The sequence below is a fragment of the Malaclemys terrapin genome, chromosome 7 (genome assembly GCF_027887155.1).
Source record: "Malaclemys terrapin pileata isolate rMalTer1 chromosome 7, rMalTer1.hap1, whole genome shotgun sequence".
In the NCBI taxonomy this organism is placed as follows: domain Eukaryota; kingdom Metazoa; phylum Chordata; order Testudines; family Emydidae; genus Malaclemys; species Malaclemys terrapin.
In genome coordinates, this window is record NC_071511.1 from 5,288,743 (window position 1) to 5,297,322 (window position 8,580).

Genomic DNA, 8,580 nt, shown 5'->3' on the forward strand with positions numbered 1-8,580 from the left:
AGAATCCCATGCACTGCTACAGACTAGGGACCGAATGGCTAGGTAGCAGTTCTGCAGAAAAGGACCTAGGGGTCACAGTAGATGAGAAGCTGGATCTGAGTCAACAGTGTGCTCTTGTTGCCAAGAAGGCTAACGGCATTTTGGGCTGTATAAGTAGGGGCATTGCCAGCAGATCGAGGAACGTGATCATTCCCCTTTATTCGACATTGGTGAGGCCTCATCTGGAATACTGTGTCCAGTTTTGGGCCCCACACTACAAGAAGAATGTGGAAAAATTGGAAAGAGTCCAGCGGAGGGCAACAAAAATGATTAGGGGTCTGGAGCACATGACTTATGAGGAGAGGCTGAGGGAACTGGGATTGTTTAGTCTCCAGAAGAGAAGAATGAGGGGGGATTTGATAGCAGCCTTCAACTACCTGAAGGGGGGTTCCAAAGAGGATGGAGCTCGGCTGTTCTCAGTGGTGGCAGATGACCAAACAAGAAGCAATGGTCTCAAATTGCAGTGGGGGAGGTCCAGGCTGGATATTAGGAAACACTATTTCACTAGGAGGGTGGTGAAGCACTGGAATGCGTTACCTAGGGAGGTGGTGGAGTCTCCTTCCTTGGAGGTTTTTAAGGCCCGGCTTGACAAAGCCCTGGCTGGGATGATTTAGTTGGGAATTGGTCCTGCTTTGAGCAGGGGGTTGGACTAGATGACCTCTTGAGGTCCCTTCCAACCCTGATATTCTATGATTCTATGATTCAGTGGAATTTGTTGCCAGGGGATGTTGTGAAGGCCAACAACCAGGTTCAGCAAAGAACTAGATAAGTTCATGGAGGACAGGTCCGTCAATGGCTATTAGCCAAGATAGTCAGGGATGCAACCCCATGCTCTGGGTATCCCTCAACCATCCAGGACGACTGGGGATGGATCATTTGATAACTGAACTGCTCTGTTCATTCCCTCTGAAGCATCCAGCATTGGCCTGCTGGCAGACAGGACGCAGGGCTAGATGTAGCATTGGTGTGAGCCAGTATGGCCGTTCTTATGTTCTTATCTTCAGTGGGGAAAAAATAGCCCACGGAGAGGTCAGGTGACCTATTCCATTGTGCACCGTGAAACTGGGATAATGTCCTAAATGGACCCCAGATAGCCTGACTTTTCACGGTGGGATCCATCTCATCTCAGTTATTATGTGCTCACGAATGATAACTGAGTTTAAATCAGTTGCTTTATGATCTGAAAATGACCATGCTAACAACTGCCCAAGAAGTAGGTGGGGGAGGGCTTCTTTAAAGGGTTGTCTATTGAAACTGACACGAACCACGCAACTCTGTGCTTAATTAGGGCCAGATCCTCAACATAAGGATGTTTCTATGCTGAGTCATACCAGCTCAGGCTCTAGTTCACACTCAATATATAGCCAATTAAAACACCCACACACCATAGAAAATCCACAGCTTTTTAAACAGCCTGGTAGGGTACAGAAAACACATCCAAATTCCAGTTCCATGGTCAATTTTTACATGGGGAAAGTTTCTAAAGGAGGTATTGGAAACAAAAGAGATTTCTCAACAAGATCTTGACATACCCTTAAAAGAGCACTCCGGTGACAGAGCCAACAAAGACATTACAACCTCCTAATCCTCTCTCTCTCCAGGTGTGCAAGAGACAAGAGATAACAATTTAGCCTTGCCCTAGTCTTACTTTCTTTAAGCAGAAAGAGAGCAAAAACTTGCACATTCATTGGTGACCTTCGGTTCTAACAGAGAGGAGAAAATATGTTGTTAGGAACTAGGTTTAGGTCACTGAGAGAACAGGATTTTTAACAGCTGATATTCCTGCAGATGAAAGATGCCTGGCAGCAGGGGCGGGGAGGGGTAATGATCAGTCATTTCAGGAGGGTGGGACTGCGTCCTGATATGACATGAGTATGGGTTCTTGCAACGTGGGACAGAGCTGAAAGAGACAATGAGAGTGCTGAATTTTGAAACGAAGCTTAGCAGGTAAGACTAGAACTGTGAATAAACCCAGTTCAGTGGTTTATCCACTGGCCTGTCAGGATGGAGGGAAAGCTTGTGGAGCTGATAACTTATAAAAGCCTTTCTATTGAAGAGAATGGGACTTGTCATGTGATTGGCTGGCTCCATGCCTGTGCGTCCTGCACTGAAGTCCTGCCTGATGCCCTTTCCCACAATACAACCAGGGGCCACCCAGTGAAATTAATAGGCAGAGGGTTTAATATAAACTAGAGGAAGTACTTCTTCACACAACATTCAATTAACCTGTGGAACTCATTGCCAGGGGATGTTGTGCAGGCCAAAAGTATAACTGGGTTCAAAAAAGAATTAGGTAAGTTCATGGCAGATAGGTCCATCACTGGCTATTAGCTAAGGTTGTCAGAGATGCAATCCTTTGCTCAGGGTGACCTTGAACTTCTGACTGCAAAAAGTAGAAGGGAAAGATAGGGGTGGATCTCTCCAACTGCCCTGTTTGGTACATGTCCCCTGAAGTTCTGGTACCAGCTGCTGTTGGAAACAGGATACTGGGTTAGATGGACCATTGGTCTGATCCACTATGTCCATTTGTATGTGATGCCCACTGCCCATAAGAGCTAGCACTCTCAGTACAATTAGGGCTGTGGGCAGATATGCAGCTTTGCTACAGAGGATGTGCTTGTGTGAAATTGGACTTTCTGTGGTTGCCCAGAGCGCTCCAGTCCGACAGCTTAGATGCCTGACCTGACACACACAGTGCATGAAGCTGAATCCTCGGGAGACTGCTTAAAAGCTTGTCTTGCTTAAAAGGCTCCTGTCATGTTTCATTTAAGATCTGGTCTTGATCCTATTGAAGACAAGAGGAGTCTTGCCATTGAGTTCACATGGCAGAGGATTAGAGCCCATACATTTATTCTAAACTAAGTAAACCCAAGTAAGTGCTAGGGAATCTAGAGAAGGTCTAAGTGGATGTAATTGACAGCTGCTTCTGCTTTGTCAATATCACATCAATATAGAATCCCTCCAGACCTACCAGGGTAAAAAGGGGCTCATGCCGCATTCAGAGCAGATGTTTAAAACCTGACTTGTTTTTTTTTTGCTACTGCATTTTGCTGATGTAAATAACGGCAACCACAATTTAGGACATCGGAAGGTTAAAGGGGTCAATCCAGTTCCCAAGGAAGCCAACGGGAGTCTTTGCACTGACCTCAGTAGGAGTTGGATCTGATTCTAAGTACTGCCCTGAGAAGTCTAAATAATCCCTGCAATTATTTGCACTTTCAAAGGAAAGGTTAGGACTAGGCTAAAAATATGGATCCCTCACCCCAAATCTTCATCTTCCACTTACTAATATTTGATCAGTGGAACAACATCCATTCTCGCCCTCCTCACTACCTAGCTGGTTTCTGAGCTGTTGTAAATTGCTCAGTCTGTAACAGCCGCAGATGCTAATCCCTGTGATAGTACAGACTTCAGGTGTTCAGCTGGCTGCCAGGAAAACAGAATTTCCATTTTCTCCACCGAACTCAGCCAGACAAATGCAGGCACTAGCGTGCAGCGAGCTGTGCATTATTCAGCAGGCACTCCTTGTCTGACATCTTTCTCCTACAAACGTTGTTTCTTAATAGTTTTCTGTTCACATTCCATATGCCAAAGGACTCAGGGTCTCGGTCAGTAAGTGTAGCTAAAAAAAATGCCCAGGTGTTTCAGTGGCCATAAGGGAAAACTCAACTTATTTTTAGCATATCTCAGGGTGGCTACCTGAGAAGCTTTTACCTGAGTTTAATTCTTCAGCTGGAACACAGTCAACTGCATTCCTTAGGCAGTACTTTTCATAGGGTTAATCTTTGAGAGAAGAGAAGTCTCTACACCAGTCTGAGAGTGTCTAAGGATGTGGATGAAGGTGTAACTGTAATGTAGACCCAGTTTAAGTCCCCTTACACTGCTAAAGCCCTAGTGCAAATAAGAATTAGGCCAGAGTCCTTCACAAACTGAAAGAAGGAAGGTGATATCTGCAATTTACCCTGGGAGGAAGCAGAGGCCGCATGGATGACTCTTGCCACTGCCTTGAGTTCTTCCTACCTGGCTGGTTCTATCGCAGCGACACTGGCTTGGGAGCTGCCTGCCAGCATCTAGTCTGAGGTGGAAATGTGACTTGTCTGGTTACCGAGAGCCTTACTAGACAGATTTCAAATGGGGGTGTCCAGTCATTCTGCATGGGTAATATGAGGCATCAAGGCCACACTGTAGTTGCAAGAGATGTAGGGCATCAGCACACCCCATCTCAGCTAAAGCATTAGGGTTGCCAACTTTCTAATCACACAAAACCTAGCACCCCTGCCCAGGCCTGGGGAAGGGGATTGGGGTGAGGGGTGGGGTGCAGGATTCTCTATGCTGGGCATTGCACCTTTAAATCTGCTTGCTAGGGAGGTTAGGCAATCTTCTTGACTGAGACAGACCTTCTGCTTGCTCCCTCATTTTAAATTGTTATTTTCTTTAACCTAAAATAAGCCATCTGGGCTGCAAGTGCATGCTTTGCTCTTTGCAAAAGGGAAACAACACACACACCCCACAATAACAGCTTGCACTTGTGTCTTCTTGCGCGGTGCGTTTCCTGCTGCATGAATCCAACAGGGATGACTACAGCTGGCCATCTTCTGCCTCGTCCTGCAATGAGCAGGATGACAATGCAGCTGCAGCTCACACTTTCAAGCAATGTGGGCAGCATTTAAACCCTGGCTTCATTTTAAGGACCCTGTTCAAGAGCATTTGAATGGATCAGGTGGCAGCACGGGTGGTGCATTGGCTTATGAGCTTACTATTTTGTGCTGAAATTACAGTATTTCCAAAGTCTTATACTTTAGAGCCAAACTTTTTGGCCTGAGAGCCACATCTGGATATGGAAATTGTATGGCGGGCCATGAATGCTCATGAAATTGGGGTTGGGGTGCGGGCGGGGGTGAGGGCTCCGTCTGGGGGTGAGGGCTCTGGGGTAGAGCCAGAAATGAGGAGTTCAGGGTGCGGGAGGGAGCTCCGCGCTGGGGCAGGGGGTTGGGGCACAGGAGGAGGTCAGGGGGGCAGGCTCTGGGCGGCACTTATCTTGAGCATCTCCCGGAAGCAGCGGCATGTCCCTTCTCCAGCTCCTACGTGGAGGTGCAGACAGGTGGCTCTGCACACTGCCCCGTCAACAGGCACCGCCCCTGCAGCTCCCATTGGCCACGGTTCCAGGCCAATGGGAGCTGCGGGGGCAGCGCTTGGGGCAGGGGCAGTGTGCGGAGCCCCCGGCTGCCCCTACGCTTAGGAGCCGGAGGGGGGACATGCCGCTCCTTCCAGGAGCTGCGCAGAGCCAGCCCCAGACCCCGCTCCCCAGCTTGAGGGAGCCAGATAAAAACATCTGATGGGCTGGACGTGGCCCATGGGCCATAGTTTGTCCACCCCTGCTTTAGAGGCTGTTGTGAGCCCCAAAGATGCACTCGGCAATGACGGCTTGAAAAAACTCTAGCTGCTTCAGGACCAGCCAGGAGAGCTGACTATATAAGAGAAGGGGTTGTTAGTGCTTTCTGAACTGCTGGCTTGCTGGTAATGCCTGTGTTGACTTCGATTACATCCATCAGCTCTCCCAGTTTGCAGTGCAGCCATAAAGTTTAGACTTTAATCTATAAGGTGCCACAGGACTCTTTGTCACTTTTTAGTGAAAACAATGGGAGTTTTGAAGTCAACGGAACCAGGATTTCACTGCTTAGGAGTAGTGTGTGTATGTTTAAGAGTTATTGTATTGATAGTTCTGGACAGAATAAAAGGGTGAACCAATAAAATGAGTGGTCTGCCTAACAGTACCAAAGGTGGGCCTTGCTGACCTCAAACCAAAGGAGATAACATGGTTATCATGCTCAGAGTGTCATCCCTATTTTCCATGCCCAGGACAAGACCCAGACTGTGCCCAACTTTACCTGTTGAGCCAGAAACTACCCAATTCTTGGGCTAACTTGAAGAGTCATTGATTGCAGGAACATTGAAGTCTCCAAGGACTTTCAGCCTGGACACAAGGGAGACACTGCTCCCCAGGGACTACAAGATGAAGAGGAACTCCATCGGCAGCACCAACGTGTTTGAGGCACATGAGTTTAGTCTGTACATCAGTATTGCTGTGTCTTCCATAGGCAGCGTACAAAAGGATGCACTCAGAATAATTAGACTCTTGAAAAATTGGAGCCAAAAGAAATAGGAGTCAGTGCTTTTAAAAAAACATGCTCACGTCCTTTTGGTCCACTTTGAGCATTTCTGAAGTGATTTGATGTGTCTGAAGCAGTGCAGCATTTTGGATTCAAGTCTAGTTTTCTTTCACTTAGAATTAGCAAACTGAAGTCACAGCAAAACTTTAAAATGATCTCTGCTGTATCGTGTGGGCTAATGTTACTGCTTTACAGCAATATGTGTGATGGCTTTCCCTTCGTACATTCCAGTGGAAAATGAAAGGCAGGCGTTCGGCTCCCAAGCGTACCAATCAGTGAAATCTGGATATGTAGAAGAGTTGATGGTTGTCTTGCAACTGGGGTTTGAGAAGGACGTGGGAAGTTTGTCGAACATGTTTTCATCACAACAAAAGGAACCAAGTGCATCGTTTAATGATCATACAAAGTAGGTGAAGGCAGGGCCAGCTCTGGCTTTTTTACCGCCTCAGGTAAAAAAGCCTCCCGCCGCCCCCCGCCCCCTGGCGGAGAGCGCGGCAGGGGAGGGCGCGGAGCCCGGCCGCAGCCCCGCTCTCCCTGGCCGGCCGGAGCGCCGGGGGGAGGGCGGCGAGCCTGGCCACAGCCCCGCTCTCCCTGACTGGCCGGAGCGCCGGGGGGAGGGCGGCGAGCCTGGCCACAGCCCCACTCTTCCCGAGTGCTGCCCCCCTCCAGGTGTCGCCCCAAGCACATGCTTGGTAGGCTGGTGCCTGGAGCCGGTCCTGGGTGAAAGCGCAGCAATGCAGAACTATTGCGACATGATGGCCCACAGGACTTGACTCACTGCTGCTCCATTCCGCATTTACAGTGGCACGAAACTAATGTAATGCAATGGAGAATCTGACCCACGGTGCTTAAAAAAAAAAAAAAAAAATGAAGGGCCAGTTCTTCAGCTGGTGCAAATCAGCACAGCTTCACTGACATCAATTTACACCAGCTGAGGAGCTGTGCCCATCTGAACTGTTTTGCAGAAGGAAAACACACATCCAAGCCAATGTCTTGTGTCCTCCTCACTTGCCCTCCACTACGCAATGAGAGTTTAAAATTAAAAGGTAGGACTCTGTGCTGAAAGGATGCTGGAGAGAGTAAAAATGCCCTTGCTCTGCTGAATGAACGGGGGAATATGTTTCTGCTGGATTGATATTGTGTGTGTGTGTGTGTGTGTGTGTGGATTGATAGTGTGTGTGTGTGTGTGTGTGTGTGTGTGTGTGTGTGTGTGTGTGTGTGTGTGGATTGATAGTGTGTGTGTGTGTGTGCGCGCGCTCCCTACATTGAAACATGAGATTCCTGCCAAGTTTCGAATGAGTACTTTCACGTGAATTAAAAGATTTAATCTGTTGGTTTAAATAATAAAACCGGGTCCGTATCAGTGAGCTGAACATTTAAATAAGCTGATCTGGTTGTATTTTTCAAATGTCTGCGGAATCCATCACCATAAGCCATAACATCTGGGTTCTTTATGCGAACTGAAAAGGAACACACGCACATGCTCCCCATATGGGTAGATGGATGAACTGTTGGAGCTAAGGGAGTGTTATTGTTTGTCTCCATGACTCATTGCTTGGCCGTGATGAAATTCGTCTAACAAAGTTTGACTGCACACAGTGCCCTGAAGGCCAACAGACAGCTACCTTTGGGTTCTGTGCACAGCAGCTGGTGAGTAGACTAGGTATCATGAGTCCTTTTGAACAGTGGAAGTAGCCCATTTACTCACAGGAATGGCTTAGCAGTCTCTGTCTAAGGTCACGCAAGTCCTCCTACAGTCCATAGGTTCTGTGTTGTTGCTTAATGTCATCTTCTCAGTGGTGGCAGATGATGGAATAAGGAGTAATGGTCTCAAGTTGCAGTGGGGAAGGTCTAGGTTGGATATTAGGAAACACTTTTTCACTAGGAGGGTGGTGAAGCATTGGAATGGGTTACCTAGGGAGGTGGTGGAATCTCCTTCCTTAGAGGTTTTTAAGGTCAGGCTTGACAAAACCCTGGCTGGTATGATTTAGTTGGGAATTGGTCCTGCTTTGAGCAGGGGGTTGGACTAGATGACCTCCTGAGGTCCCTTCCAACCCTGAGATTCTATGATCTTATCCAAACTTCTTTGTTCTCCAGCTCTAGCCTGAAAATCTTTGAAGAATTGCTTCTCTCATGAGACTTCTAGCACTAAATGTTGGTCCAGCTGGAAATGCCATAAGATCAGCTTTGCTCAGATCTTAATATTTCTGTATACCCTCAGCTGGTACCAGAAAGTTGAAAAACAAACTTCACTAAAAAATCGGAGTTTCCAACCCACGCAGGTGCCTTTTGAATGATTTCTCCATCCTATCCGGCATTCACAATATCTCCTACTTTAATATAGTGAGTTTATTATAAGAGAAAGATGTTT